This window comes from Sminthopsis crassicaudata, chromosome 3, assembly GCF_048593235.1.
Source record: "Sminthopsis crassicaudata isolate SCR6 chromosome 3, ASM4859323v1, whole genome shotgun sequence".
NCBI classification, from domain to species: Eukaryota; Metazoa; Chordata; class Mammalia; order Dasyuromorphia; family Dasyuridae; genus Sminthopsis; species Sminthopsis crassicaudata.
Window position 1 is genome coordinate 146,374,198 of NC_133619.1, and position 16,737 is coordinate 146,390,934.

Genomic DNA, 16,737 nt, shown 5'->3' on the forward strand with positions numbered 1-16,737 from the left:
TGAACAATTTAGGTCAAGTTTATGTAAAATACTGCAGGTTTGATCAGAAAATGGGGTATACAAACATTCAACTTAGAAGTGACCTATCTGTAGGTATAACTGCTACCTTTCCACATCATACTTCTTCTGGTCATTAGTCTGCACTTTTATTTTGTCCACATCTGTTATCTCAAGAGAATCTGAATTCCCTAATCTTTATATTTCAAAATCTCAATTGCTGTTCTAAAGCTCCAACACCCAACATTGTTCTTTACTCACTTAATACATATATACACACATATGTTTGTAGATATAAATATAAATAGATATAATATAAAAATGATATTTTAGATAGATAGATATCCACATTTTGGCGACAACTGGAAAATCCACACAGCTAGTTAAGTATCAGGTCACATTTGAACTCAGGTCCTCCTGACTTCAGGGCCAGTGCTCTATCCACTTCACCATCTAGCTCCTTTAAAATGTATTTTTGAAAATCCACATTTTGGCGACAACTGGGTGGATCAGTGGTTAGAGTACCAGTCCTACACTCAGAAAAATCTAAATTCAAATTCAGCCTCAGTCACTTGACACTTACACATTTTTGACCCTGAGCAAGTCATTTGACTCTGATTGCCTGCCAGAAAAAAGGGGGAGGAAGAGAGAAAAGAAAAGAAACCTTTGTTAAATTTGGAATTTACCCATGTTATTACCTTGATTTTTCATCAGCAGAAAAAAAAAAAAGTCAGTTAAATACTACAGGATCAAGGGTTATCTATATTATTATTTCCTAAATATAAAATGAAATTTGTTTTTCTAGTAAAAAATTTTATTTCAGTTGTTCCTCCTAAATAATGATGTGCAATGGGTCTTTGATATGTGTAACAAGGCGAAACACTACAGATTCTCTCACCATATTATTTTGTGAAGAATGTGATTATCTTAGTGACATTTTTCTCTAAAAGAATAATTCACTGTGCCATTTGTGATGGAGAAATAAAAAAGTATGAATTTCCACAATATTGCTGCTTTTATATGCCAGATTTATAATATGATCCATTTTATTGATAATGCATTTGAAATAATAATTGTGTCTCAAAAATTAGGTTGCTTGTTATTTCAAATAAAATTTAAATTTGTAGGGGTCAATTTTTTTACATATCATTTCAGTATCAGTATCTTTTTTTTTTTTTTACACATGGGAAAAAAAGATCTTGATAGGACATTCAATCCCTTTCATTTCTTATAGATTTCATTTAAACTAATTCAAGATTATGAGTACTTTAGCTCCTTAAGAAATTACACTATCAATTAATTTTAAAGGATTTATAAGTTGCTTACTTTAGAGCCAGCATTGTGCTAGACACTAATAATAGGGGAGGGGTTGAGCAATAGCAAAAACATTCTGAATACAAATGGGAGAGGCTAAGGGACATAACTATAATGATGAAGCAAAAAACACCAATAAAAATCATTTAAAATTAAAATAGTCCTTGCCTTTAAATCAGAAACGGAGGTAAAATTTATAAATATAAATGTGTTAGCTATATCATATAAATGTTTGCTGAAGATTTCATATTGGAATGATTGAATAATCTGTTTTTCCCCCATCCCTGCAAGAAATTAGCATGAACCCCCCCCCACACACACACAGAATAGCAATGAATGCCATTTCCTTAATAGTTGCTCTGCCACATAATATTTTCTGAAATATGCATATTTTATCTCAGAATAAGTATAAACTAAACATGTATATTTAATTACATCCTCTGGTATATAGAATTTCATTTATGGAACTGCCCCATTTTTCTTTTCCAGGTGAGAACTTATCAATATTTCAGTTGTTGAATGTGGTGATTAAAATTAGCTTATTTTAATAAAGTGATAATAATGACTCACATTTACATAACACATTAAAATTTGCCAAGAATTTCCCTTAAAACATCAATTAAAGTTATTCTGTGAAAATATTGTTATTCTCAATTTGCAGATGGACTCAACTGAGATTCAGAGAGTTTATGTGATTTTCCCATGCTTTCCTAGGAAATTAATATCTGATCCAGAACTTAAACCCAAATTATGTGGTCAATATAATGTTTATCTTATGTTATAACTCTTCCTTTATTTATGATATTTCTTTAAAGACTTTTAAAGGAAATATTTATTAAAGCTAGAATTTATTAGGACTTGGAATTCAGAAATTAACAAATATTATGGATTGTGTTAATTTAAAAATAACTTATCTATTTGGAATCCTTTTCATTCATATTGATTTAGTAAAAAACAATTCCTTTGGTAATAAAAACAAATGAAATTTTTGTTTATGCTTGTTGTATTTAAAAACATATGTCTATATTATTCTAATATAAATATAGCGTTAAGCTTTTGTTTTGTTTTGCTTTTGTTTCAAATGCTAGTAATGAAGCACTCACATTGGGGAAAAATGTTATGAAGTGATGAATCCACTTTAGAAATTTATGATATTTTTTGACTTCAATTTAGGTAATTAGAAATGATACGCAAGAGTATCATATTTGGCTTTGTCACAGACTCTTAATACTTTTGGAAACTAGAGGGTCACTTTGTAATTAAAGCCGCAAAACACATGGCTGGCAATTCTATTTGCTTAGAGCTGGGACTGGCTGGAACCTAAGTTGGTATGGCTATTTTTTCCCCAGTGATTTCAGGATGTGTAACATTAGGCTCATATGTGTGGCCTCTCAGCCCAAGCCTTTTCTTGAGGCTTGGTGGGGGAGTTTGGGCTGAAGGAAGTATACAATTTGGAAGGAAACCTCAGATTACTCACTACTATCACCACAGGAATTCTGAGTTTGAAATCTTGACCCACGAAGAGTTTCATGCAATCAGAGCACATTTCATTTAACTTCGTCACAGTTCTAGTTATGAAATTCTCATAACAATATTTTGTGAGCAAAGGAAAATCAGAGGTGGATTTCAGTATAAGAAGGGGAAATGAGATGTTAGTAGTGGATACCATGGAGTAAGTATCATCTTGCCATCATGGTGTGAGGATTGCAGGTGGAATAGAAATAGAATAAGAGATGAGATTTAAAGAGAGAATATAAAATCTTTCTTTTAAATTTTCTATTACAAATGAGATAATACATATACATTGCCTTGTAAACCTTAAAATGGTATATAAATGCCAATTATAGTTAATATCATTGTTTTTTTGTTTTTCTGCAACTTCTATCTCTTTTTTTTTTTTTTTTTTTTGGTTGATTGGGGAAGTACTCCTGAGTCCAGGGCCAATGCTCCATCTAGCTACCCTGCATATATTTGGAGATCAAAGATTAACAAGTAGAAACGGCTATTGAAAATTATAATTGCCTTTAGCAATATGAGCTTGACAAAAGGAGCTATTGATGTTTTCTTCCTCAACAAGTAAAGTTGTGCATCATTAGAATAAAATTCAGTTCCTTTGTTTCTCTAGCAGAGGTTGGGTATCATTAAGGCAGAAAAAGGAAAGTGGAAATGTTTTTATTTAATTACCTATTATTGTAATATCTATAGCACTTAAATGTGTTTATTATAATTAGGAATTTGGTATATAAATCCAGGTAACTTTTATTTGCTAAATATTAATTTCTGGTACATTGGCTCTGGGATATATTATTTCTAGAATATGTTTGTGGCTTAACAATCAATTATTAGAAATGAAAGAAAAATTTGAAAAGTCACATCATCATAACTTTTATGATAATGAGTTGACCTTAGCTAGACCAACTTACTAATATAGAATCCTTTAAAAAATGCTCATTCTTACTGTAATAAAGGAAGTTTTGTATATCTAGCAATAAAAACATCAGTTTATTGGGAAGTCAAACACGACCCCAAACAATGTTGTTTGAATGCACATGTTATATGGTGTCTTAGCTGCCTGAGAATGCAGTTGTGTTAAACATGCTACTTATTTAATGTCTCCAGATATATGTCAACTCTGCCATACAACTTTTAAAAATGCTGCCAACCTTTAAAGGAAGATCTGTCTCTTCAGAAGCATTTAATTTTCTTTTAGTGCATTTAAACCCTAACTCACTTGAAAGGAAAATCTTGACATTAAAACTTGTCCCTCTAGGCCTTTATTTCTCTTTCTTTTTAAAGGGTGAATATATAATGGAAAATAGGAGACATCATTATGTATATTAATAAGCAACAGTAAGAATGTGTGTGTGTGTGTGTGTGTGTGTGTGTGTGTGTGTGGGTAGGTGGGAAACTAGGTTACAGCTACCTTCTAACTCAAATACCATAGGATCATAAATTTTGAGTTGGAATGGATCTCAGAAATCCCAGAGTCTGACCCTCTCATTTTACAAATAAGGAAAATGAGCCTAAGGAAGATTAAATCATTTTCTTTGGGGCATAAGAGATAATGTATCTGAGGCAGGATTTACATTCAAGTTTTCCTAGAAGGATAGTGAGCCCCATTTCACTGGGAGATCAAGTATATGGGGAGAAATCTCTTTGAAGATGATAAGGAGGAGATTCCAACTTGGATAACAGGTCTGACCAACTGACTTCTAATGACTTTTTTAACTAAAAATTTAGAATTCATTTGTTCGATTCAGCAGGCATTTATTGGAACACAGATTAGAATAAACACTATACTAATCACCAGCTATAAATAAAATGTCATTCCTGGTATCAAGGAGCTTTCAAGAAGTTGGGTGATAGGCCATAAACAAAAACAAATATGGTCAAAATTAAAGTGTGAGAAATATCTTGAAGTATAAACAACCTAGTAAGGTGACAGTTTTCAAATGATAGATAGACTTTTTTCCTTCATGGGATGGAGGTAGTATTAGGGAAGTACTTAGATAGAAAGTTACATTAATTGGATCTTGAAAAATGGTAGAGTTTTAAATAATGTATTTGGTGAAGTGAACAAAGAATATTCCAGAAATAGATGATCTTAGCAAAGTCACAGAAATCAAAGAGCAAATTTGGGAAATATTTGGGAACAATCTGTTTTAGCGCAGATTAAATGAAATGAGATTCGGTAAAATCCTGAATATTATGCTAAGAGGTTTAGACAATATTGATTAAGCAATGGAAATTTACTGAGAGTTTCAATACAGTGAATCTTGATTTGAGTTGTTGCTAGAGAAAGGACTTAAAGAGATAAACTACAAAGATATTGTAGGTACTCTCCAATGATAGTGAAAACCAGAATGAGAATGGCAATGATGGAAATAGGAAAAAAGAAAGAGCATAAATAAAAAAAGTTTTTAGACATAGAATAAATGACATGAATTATTCCCATGAATTTATTATATAAAAGGAAGATTCTAAGATGACTCAGAAAATAGTTTACTAATAATAGAAAGAAGGCTTTTATACATCATCATTGTATGATATAATGTCATTGCCACCTCATCAATCCTACCAAAGATTTGGATATAGTGCTCAGAGAAGAGGAGACCAAAGTAACTAATTAATAATAAAGTAAGAGATGTTATAGTGTCTGTCCTTTGATTTTTCTGTACATTTTACACATTTGTATATTTGTTCTTTAATGCTCCAGAAGTATTATTATGTAGAAGTCAGAAAATATTGGATACAAATTTGGTACTGGAACATTAGAGGACATTGGGGTCAATCATCTTATTTTACAGATGAGGAAAATTAGGTGCATAGAGATCAATGGACTTATAAGGTCATAAAGCTAATGGATGAATAGTGTGGGATTTGAATTCATTTTCTCACTGAAAGTCCACTATGCCATATTTTCTCACTTTAAGAAGTTAGACTAGGATTTTCTCTAACTCCAAGGCAATTATAGATTTTATAAGGGAGAACATTCCAATAACTAGAGTTTGTAAAAGAGTAAAACTGTTTTTAGAGACAGGAAGCATTCCAATCATCTTAACCTTTACTTCATAGCAAGTATCCAAATGGTCTGGACGATTACTTGTCAGAAATTAAGTTGTAGAGATTTTTGCATTTGACCCTGCAGTTTTCCTCAATTATGTCTAGTCCTATAAAGACAAGTGACAGCAATTTAAAAACAATTCTGGTTTAGAATATTCAGTGCATCATTTCTTTCTCTCATTCTATCTTTACCAGTAAGCTCACATGATTACTCCATGTGGTAGTATCTGATGATAAAAAGAATGATTACATTCATAAGAAATAAAATTAGGCTATCTTAATTCATGGTAGATTAACAGAGAGTAAAATCTTGCTTTCATTATCTGCATTAAAGTTCATTTCATTCAGATTTTAATATGCCAGAAAATCGATATTAGAAATTTGTCCAATGTAATTTTATGCCTCTTTCAGATTTATAACTTCCAGAAATTCATTGACTTCCTGATGTCTATTTTAAGATGGGAACTAACAACATCTGCATTAAAGCATATGACTATAAGAAAGTACTTAATAGTTTGATTTAATTAAATACTTAAAAGTAAAAGTGGAGAACTGTAGTGTAGTGCTGTAGCAAAATCCTACATTACATTATTAGTTTGCAAGCCAAATTATTCTTCTTTTGTTTTAGAAAAATTGAAATCAATTTTTGAAAGTCACATGAAATACTTTGTAGATAATTTCACTCTTGTTCTATTTATGAATGGTATTTCTAGTCAGAGCCAATTTATATACTGCAATTGAATTATGGTGCTTCTGTGATCATAGCAATGAGATTCACCCTGCATTGATGAAGATCAAAATTCATCTGGGCTTTTATTTTTAATTCTGTAATATTCTTACCTAATTCTTTTCATAAAACCTTGCTAAAATATCTATCTACCCATCTAGAAGCTTTTCTTTAGATAGTTTTACTGCTTCATAGTTATCAGTCCAACTCCAAGACTGTCCAATTACTATCTCTCTTTTCTCCTCTATCAATGACTAACCCATATTCTTTTTTAGTCATATCTATCTTTGATAATATCTTTTTTATGCCTCTTTAATCATGTCATTGTTGATAAAATGATATATCACATATCTCCTATGATGTTTTACTATCTAGTATATAAGAAAATTAGTTTCAAAAAATTAACTTTTCTAAGACTGTTTAGGATCCTTAAAATGATATGTTATTTCCCAAATGCAATCTTAGTTTTTCATCCTTCTGAGTATAGTTCATAAGCCATCATCATCTAGTCTTAGGTGCAGATATCTGTACTAATGGACTAGCTCATTCACAGGCAGGTAATAATCTGGGAAAGATGTGTTCTTAGGCCACTTTCTTTCCTCAAGTATAGTCTAGAATAGTCCTAGTTAGATTAATTGTGGCTCTACATAAAGTTGTACTGTAATCTGCATGTCTTGCTGAGGTCAAGATTTTTTTTAAAAGGAACATCTGGAGAAACATGTTGTCTATAAAGACTGCATCTTTATTTTGACCTTATATTCAACATTTGCCATGATATTGATGTGAACTATCTTAAGAATAGTTATGACCAAATATTTGCCTATCCAAATATCTGAGAAAACAGCCATTTTTTGAGTTTTTACTGGCAAAATACTTTGTTGTTTGGTTGAGCTTAACTCTTCATGATCCCATTTGGGCCTTTTAATGGCAAAAATATTAGAATGATGTGTTATTTCCTTCCAACAACTTTTACAAATGAATGAATGGATACAACAAGGGTTAAGTGACTTACTTGGAATCATGGAGTAGATTTGAACATGAGTCCTCCCAACTTCATGGTCAATACACTACTCACTGAGCCATTTAGCTACCCAATGCTTTGTAGATAAACATTTCTACACGCTGAAAATGTTGGTTCAGCTTTTACAACTGTAATACATCATAGAAGAATGACTCTAGATGATAAAACCTCTTGTATTTGGCTTTTAACATCGGTGTCATTTCTGTTGTCTTTTGCAGATTCGATCATAGGATGTTTGAAATATGTAAATATGGTCTTTCAGTGATACACAGGGAATTGTACAAGTGGAATTTTAAATGAGAACACTGATGACCAGTAATGCACATTAGTCCATTCAAAGGCAATCATGTATGAATTTTTTTGGAAATCAAAGAAATAAATTATTAATGATAAAGATATAATATCCTTCAAGTAGTAGGAAGAATAACCTAAAGTGCTTGAGAATATTTGTTACAATAGCTACTTAAATGAGTCTATCTGAATTTGGAAATTTTCCTGTTTCCAAGACTGTAGAATGCACAAATAAATAAGAGTGACAGAAATGGAATGTGAATATGATTCATTAGTATAGCTTTCACAGATTCTTGGTTTCCTCTATAATATAGTTTAATGTTGGAATAAGACCTTAATAAAAGAGAATAGCTTCAAAATATGAATACTCCTTAATAAAACTGATAAAACCTAGAGAGAAGAGAAAAAGCAGTGTGATAGCACCTAAACAAGAATAGGAAAAAGGATTCTAGGAGTCTTAAACTGATTTTGCTTTATTTGTCACCAAATAAAGGAAGAAAACTTGATGTCTTATCCTCCTTGAGAAATTGTACAGCTCATGGAGCTGACAGATCTATGAAGAATGGAAGGAAACTGCAGTTTCATGAAGGAGAGTCACCCTATTCCCCTTGCCCTTTGGCCTTCAAATAATATTTAGTAAAAATAGTACTCATGGGGAAGAGTGCCAGAAAAACTTTTATGTTTGTAATTTATACATATCATTGGGACCCATTGTTGTTCCCTTAAAGATGGTTAATTTATTTTTTCTATTTCTTTTGATGAAATGTTGCTCTATATCTTATTTTTTTATTATTAAATGAAAAAATGACATTAGCTCGTAGTAATTAGCTGGATAGAGAGATATCTTTCTTTCAAAAGAACTGTGTAGTCTTCAATTTAGACTTTTCCCAGCTTGAAACTCCAAAGTCATGAGGAGGCTGGAGTCCTTATTTTTTTTAGCAAATTGAACCTAAAGTTCAAGATCATTTCCTTGCTGTTCTTTTTGCATAAAACCATCCTGATATTTCAGGCCTGCGTCTACAGATAAAAGAAACTCAGCTGTACATAGGACTACATGAAAGAAATTATATTAAGTAAAATAGATAAGAGGTCAGTGAAGATAAAATGAAACAGGGAAATTAAATAATTGATGCTGACAAAGCAGCTTCAAATGGTATTTCTTCCTCTGCAGATTTCTTCCCTTCCCTGCCTCATGTATTTCCTGACACTTCCCTCATATTAGTAACTCTGCAACCTGAGCTGTATCTACTGATGTGAGATCAGCTGTCTTTTAGGAAGCTGTAGTAATCCATGTAAGTAGAGTTGGGTTCAAGGATATTAAATCCCACATTTTCAAGGACTGAGTGATAATAAATAGATACTCAAGCATGCCAGTTTTGTTACTGTCTTTCATAATGAAACATGTAAGATGTTCAGGGGGAACATTTGGGGGGCAAAGCTACCTTTTCCTTTTTCTCTTCTATCAAATTAATTTTTCTTGAAGATAATCCAGCATTAAAGATAATTCCTGCAAAATGCATCAAAAGATTCTTGGCTCACCAAGATATTCTTGGCAATAAATAGGAGTCACAGTTGTCCATTACAATAGCACCAAAACTATATTGATAGAATATCTATAGAGATGATATACCTTTGTTTCCAATAACTGGAGGATTCTGTCTTTGTTTCTTATCTTTATCAATTGCTATCTTCTTGTTAGTGTCTTATAAATGAAAGCTTTTTAATCCAGAGTGTTCTTTAGTTCAAGTAGAGCTTCATTTAGATTTTGATATCTCTCTTCAATTCTTTCACTGGAATGTAATTACTTCCAAAAGGCTTTGGTTTGCTGGATAAAGTTTTTAAATCAATCTTCTTTATGCCATCTTTGTGCAACTTCCCCTTCCTGAAGAAGAATATCCATTCCCAAGCCTTTTAAAAGGAAGTATCAAGTTATGAGAGCTTCCAGTCAGTGCTCTAAAGAGCTGAGCTTTCAGGGACACTGTGTTAACCATGGCTATTTAAAATAATACCTGCTGATAGAAGAGTAATTGCTTTTCAGGTAGCTTTACCATTCTGACCAGTCTGAAGTGGGGGTGAGTGGAACTGGAATAGCACTGTGACTTTCATTGTCTTCCCTGTTTGGGGACAAACATGTCAAAAAAGAATGAGGAAAACTTTACATTTGTTTTTTACATTCTAAGTATTATTGTTTCTCTCACTAAGATGAGTGGAAAGAAGAAATGAGGGGGGGAACAGAAGAAGAAAAGATAGGAAGGAGAGAAGGAAGAAAAGAATGACAGAAAGAAGGAAGAAAGGAGGTGGAAGGAAGGGAGGGAGGAAGGATAAAGGGACAGGAGGAAGGGAAGAAGAGAAAGGAAGGACAGAAGAAGATAAGAGGGAAAAAGGATAAAAATCATCTTTTTTAAATAACTAGAAATTATGATTATCCTTTTTATCTAAGAGAGAAGTTTCTTATTTCCTGGTAAATTAAAAGATTTTCAGTGCTACTTGGTATAGTAACGTTTATCAACCATATCTGGTGTATGCTATGAAAAGGACTTTGGTGCTGAGTAGTAACACCCCGTCTCAGAATGTAATGTAGTTTTCTTTTGCTGACAAGAAGATGCTATTCAGAGGAATGTAATGGGTTAGTCTATTCATTTTGAACAAGTGTATTAAAGACCAAAATTATGTTGCTAAATGCTGATTAAATATATAGGAATTGTTAAACTTCTTTGAAAATATGAGACAGAGATAGACAGATAAAGAGAGAAAGATGGAGAGAGAGGAAGAGAGACCGAGAGACAGGGAGAGAGAGACATAGAGATATTTTGTCTTCAGCTTTGATATTTCCAAGATTTGTAATATTTTAGCAACTCTATATGGTTTTTTAAGGAGAAAATGAGTTGCTCAACAAATGATGAGTTCATTAATATTTGAAATGTTTCAGTCAACATTCAAGAATATCTAAAATGTCTTGAAAATATAGGACTGACAGGGTTTGAGAAAGGAAAATTTAGGAATTCCCAAAATTTATATAATTTCAAGATTCAGTCAAATATAAAGATCATATTGAACTTTTTTCCACATATATATACACATATACATATATACATCCACAAATCAACTAATAAATCAGAAAACATTTACTGAACATGAACTCTGTGCCAGGTAGTGTATAAAGGTCTAAGGATACAAAGAGAGGCAAAAGACAATCCTTGCCATCAAGGCAAATAAATGGAGGAAAATATATGCAAACAAATATATAAAAACAGGATTTTGTGTGTGTATGTGTGTGTGTGTGTGATAACTAGAAGATAATTGAGAGGAAAGACATTAGAATTTAAAGGAGGAATAAGAAAGTCTTCTTGTAAAAGATGGGATTTTATTTGGTACTTGAAGAAAGCCAGGGAAGTCAATAGAACTTCAATGAGGAACATTTCCCTTGAATGAGAAACCAATAAGTTGAAGAGGGACAATGTTCCTGGCATGAATGATAGCCAGAGATAATAACAGGGTAAGAAGATCTGAATGGGTTATGGCCTACGGCAAAGGATGGAGTATTCCCATCTCTGAGAGTCAGAATTCATTAAACATTGAAGTTTCCAAGTGTATTTATAGACACATTTATATAGATATTTTATAGAGGCATACATAGATCATTTTTTTCAATATTCTGAGGATCTGTAGTTTTATTGTAAATAGTATAATACCAATTTCAGCTACTTTGTTCTTTGATGAAGTTTATAATGCTTGCCTTGAAACCAGTAAAGTCTGGGTCCTGACGCATTGCAAAGACATGGATTTGCAGGAGTTTCCTTATTTAGGATCTCCCTATGTCAAGGAAATCACAAGTCCAGCCCCCAACCCTATTTTCTATGAAGAACCTCAGGAATCCTATTATCCACAGAACTGCTGTGGGATATGAGTTGAAGACTAAGATTCTAAAGTCTGAGAAATCCACATAGAATATCTGGCAGTTTGTGTTCTATGATAGGAAATATCTAATAGCTTTACATTTCACTGGGATACTGCAGCAAAGAGCTTGTACATACAATTATGACCCCACTGGGAAGTACTGAAATATGGCCATTCTTTTTATATGTAACTAATACAAAATACCAGACTAAACCAGTGTTGTAATTTAAAAGGAAGAGGAACTATTCATCATCTGTTTTGATAAGTGTAGGGGAAGGACATCATATTTTCTACGATTGTAAGAGATTTTTTGTTAGGGTGTCAGATTATCATTTCTGTCTTTTAAAAATCCTCTTTGTTTCTCTCTGTGCAATCTAATTACTACCATTAACAAACCATTGGTTAGTTCGAGATATTCAGCCCATGGCCAAAATTAAAAGTGACTTTTATAATTTATATATTTCATTGATTATCATTGTATCCTCCCCCCACATGCCAATATCTGCACTTTCTCTTTGTTCTCAAAGGATGAACTTTAGGACTTACTGAAAGCATATTTTAGTGGTTTTATATGTTCATAGAAAATTCTTTATATTCGTGTAGGGATGAAACCATCAGTTTGACAAACTCCAGGTACCACTATGATGGTGAGATATTGTACTTTCTTAATAAGTATGCACATTTATCCTGTTAAAGCAGTTAATTAGATGTAGTCCTAACTGATTGATAGAAGAGTTATGGTGATACTACCATTTGAGAAAAAACACTTACTCATATGGGAAATGGGTAAGTGTTTTGACAAACTAAAGCTACTTTTGTAAAAGTGAAATAAAACATTTTCTGCTCTTTTAATGAAGGTACACATCATTCATGTCAAAACATTTGTCTTGATGTAGATATAACTGATCAATAGAGGAGTTATGGTGAAAATGTTATTTGAGAATAACTACTAACTCATTCAATAAATAGGCAAATTGCCAATCAATAATTATTCATCACTCTAAAGCTAAACATTAATTGATGGGTTTCATACATCAATCTTTATTTTATATAATGCATTGTTTTATAAGACTTTTTTGTATGTTAGGAGTTTAAGCTTGTCAAGAGTATATAATTTGTGTAAGGTAACAGTAAAACCTGAGTTTATGATAATCCCAGAATTCCTTTTCCTGTATATGCTACTTATCCCTGTAATTACTATTTTTCAACATGTCCATGGGAACTCCATGACTTTTAGAAGGAAGGAGGAAAGGAGAGAGAAATAGATTGTTACAGCCTAAAAAAACGCATCCTTGCAAAGGATGAAAGTATTATAATCAACTCTGCCCCATGTGCCCCATTTGGGGCATGCTACCGAGCTAGACTCAGTACCCGTGGTATCATTGAGTAGTTTTGTAAAAATGAACCAGTTATTTAATTTTAATAATACATTTCATATTTTTGTTTTTATATCATAATCAGATTAAACTCTCAGTTGTGATGAAGAAAAATAATTAAGCAAAATTCATGAAATACAGGTTTTGGACAGCACAAATAGTATTCTATCTAGTAATAATTTACATCTCTTCTGTGAAAAGAGATTTCTTTTCTGTTCTCTCAATCCTCTTTTAGTTTTTCATTTATTCAATCTAATTTTCTCACTGATTTTTTTCATTTACATTATAATTATTTAATATGCTTTTCTCTTAGTTTTGTTTTGTACTAATTCATGCAGATTTTTCCATATTTCTTTAAATCTCTTTTGTTCATGATTGCTTAATGTATAGTAATTGTCTATTAAATTCATATATTACAGTATTTTAGTCATTCTGCAATCACAGGGTACCATGGTTTCCAGCACTTTGCTCCCATAAAAAATGTTGCTTTGAAAATTTTCTATCTCATAAGATCATATATTTAGAACAGGAGGGAACTTTAGAGGTGACTTACTCCAACCTTCTGATTTTATAGGTGGATAGACTGAGGCCCAAACAGTTCAGTGAAATATCTAGTCATACAAGTAATATGTGGCAAAACTGAGATTCCATCCCAGATCCTGTGACAATATGCAATAGCCCTTCCATGGAACCAGGCTGCCTTGAACTGGACTGCTTGCCCGCTTGCGTGCACACACACACACACACACACACACACACACACACACACACACACATACTTGTGTTTGTGTGTCTTTGATTTATCACTTAGCTTCTCACATATTCATTCTTTATTTGTAAAATAAGGAGATCAAATTAGATGATCTGTGTTGTTCTTTTCAGTTTTAAAAGATATGATTATAAATAATGAGATTGCATGATTTCCATTACTGCTGTACTTGCATAGGGGAGTAAACAGTACCTTTTGTTTGCTTTCCTCAAAATTAATCTAGATGACATCATGTGGAGCTAGTTAGCCCAAGCATTTAAAGGGATAAAGCACTTATGCCTTAAGGGCTCTTAGATAGAGAATCATTTATACCAACTATTTGCAGTATTCTTCTGTGAAATGGAATCTTGCTGTTACTAATGTAAAAGCCTGCTGGTAAATGCCCAGACTGTACATATTAGCCAGCTGGTGGCTGAATTCTTACTATTGAGCTGTCTAGAATTGGAATAATTAATTTTCTTGGGGAAAGGACATTGTATTGTACCTTTTTGGATTTGTGACTGTAATCTGTAATCACCAGGGAGCTTATTTAGATTTGCAATTAAACTAGACTTGGTAATTTATAGTAAAGAGATATGTGCTTGCAAAATAAAAGGCATAGAGCTCTAAGTTTTCCATTAATAGGTTGATGAACCTTTTATAATATCCAAGCTGTTAGAATTAAACTATTAGCTAAATAGTTAGTTCATAGCTTATCTAATGAAAGCAGAGCCTAATATGTTTACCTCTGGAATTTTTCTTTTATTCTAAATATGGTTTTCTTTTGTAATGAAAGAGCATGTTTGTATAGAAGTATACATTTTTGAACAAGTATGAGTATGAAAAATGACTGCATCATCCTCTGGCTTTGTGTTTTTAAATGCGTATTAGTAATTCCTTTCCCTTTATTATGTTTCTGAAAAGTAACTTTGCATTCTGTCTATTATGTGATTTTGCCAGGAGAAATTCTTGAGTAGTAGGCTTTGTGAAATAGTTTGCAAATCCCCCCAATAAAAAATTTTTTAAAGAATATTTAGGTGCAATTTTGCTTATTTGGATTTGGAGGATTCCAGAAAAGGCTTATTATAACTCATTGAAGTAATGACACATAACACATCCAAGGAAAGCACAAACTTGAGGAAATTTCTCCCAGGCTAGTAAAACTTTTAGTACAGACCTAGTAAAACTGTCTGTTGTTCAAGAGCCAGTTTTCAGCCCTAAATAATTTTCTTCTTTAAAAAAAAAATGTAATATTTTCCCCAGTTATATTTGAAACATTTTTACATATGTTTTTAAAAATTTGAGCTCCAGATTCTCTCCTTACCTTTCACACTACCATTAAGAAATCACATGTAAAGTTATGCAAAACATTTCCATAAAAATAAGGTTGTGAAAGAAAACATAAATTTCCTACCCTAATTAAAAAAAAAATGAGAGACAGAGGAAGATAAGGGAGAGAGAGAGAGAGAGAGAGAGAGAGAGAGAGAGAGAGAGAGAGAGAGAGAGAGAGAGAGAGAGAGAGAGAGAGAGAGAGAGAGACAGAGAGAGAGAGAGAGAGAGAGAGAAAATTCCTCAATCTTTCTTCAGAAATAGTCAGTTTCTTCTCTGGGCATAGATAAGATTTTCAATGTAAGTCCTTCAGAGTAGTCATGGATCATTCTAGTGATGTGAATAGCAAAGTCATTTATGGGTGGTCATCTCAACATTCCTGTCACTTTGGATACAGTACATTTCATTTTGAGTTTTGAGGGCTTTTAAGGGTTGTCTTTTTTGTTTCTGTTTTTTGTTGTTTTTCCTGACAGCATCCTACTTATCATTTCTTATAGAACAATAACATTCATGATAATCATATACCACAATTTATTCAGCTATTCTCCAACTGATGGACATCCCTTCAATTTCTAATCTTTTGTGTTTTTGTACATATAAGTCCTTTTATTTTTTTAATCTCTTTTGGTATTCTTGTCTAGGAGTGTTATTGTTATACCAAAGAATGTGCATGAATTTATAGCCCTTTGGGCATATATCATATATTTTGATCATTTATCAATTGGGTCAAGGCCCTTATTTTTAATAAACTTGACTCAGTTCCCTTTATGTTTGAGAAATAAGGCCTTATTGGAGAAATTTGCTTCAAAATTATTTTCCTAATTACTATTGCTAACTGCATTTCCACCATTTATTCTATTCTCTTTCCCCCTTCACTTTGTCCTCAAAAACATTTTGCTACCATCTCTCCCAATATGTCCTCTTTTGTTACTTTCCCTCCCTCCCCATTCTCCTCCTATTTTCCTGCAGGATAATAGATATCTATTCCCATATTGAGTGTGCTTGTTGTTTCCTCAAGCCAATTCTGATGAGAGGAAGATTTACTCATTCACTCTCTCCTTCCCTTTTTTCCTCTATTGTAAAAGCTATTTCTTGACTTTTTTTTTTTTTTAATGGCATTTCTCCTCTCCCCTTCCCAGTATATTCCTTTGTCACTCCTTTATTTCATCATTTTGAAAAGAGTTATCGCTTCATATTCAACTCACACTTATTCCCTCTTTCTGTAGTCCTTCAAACTGCCATAATAATGACAAAATTCTAATTAGTTTCAAGTGTCATTCTTCCATGTAGGAATGTAAACAGATAAACATTAAGTCCCTTATGATATCACTTCCCTAATTACCTCCTTATGCTTCTTCTGTATTTGAAAATCAAATTTTCCATTTACATCTGGTCTTTTTATCATGAATGCTTGAAAATCCTCTATTTCATTGACTATCCACCTTTTCCTCTGAAGGATTGTACTCAGTTTTGC

The 16,737-nt window shown here is 32.4% G+C and overlaps 1 protein-coding gene across 1 annotated transcript in view; it reads left to right on the forward strand.

Moving 5' to 3' along the window:
- The window catches only part of GPC6 (glypican 6), a 1,235,068-nt gene that overhangs the window by 324,391 nt on the left and 893,940 nt on the right, over positions 1-16,737 (forward strand). The window lies entirely within an intron of this gene.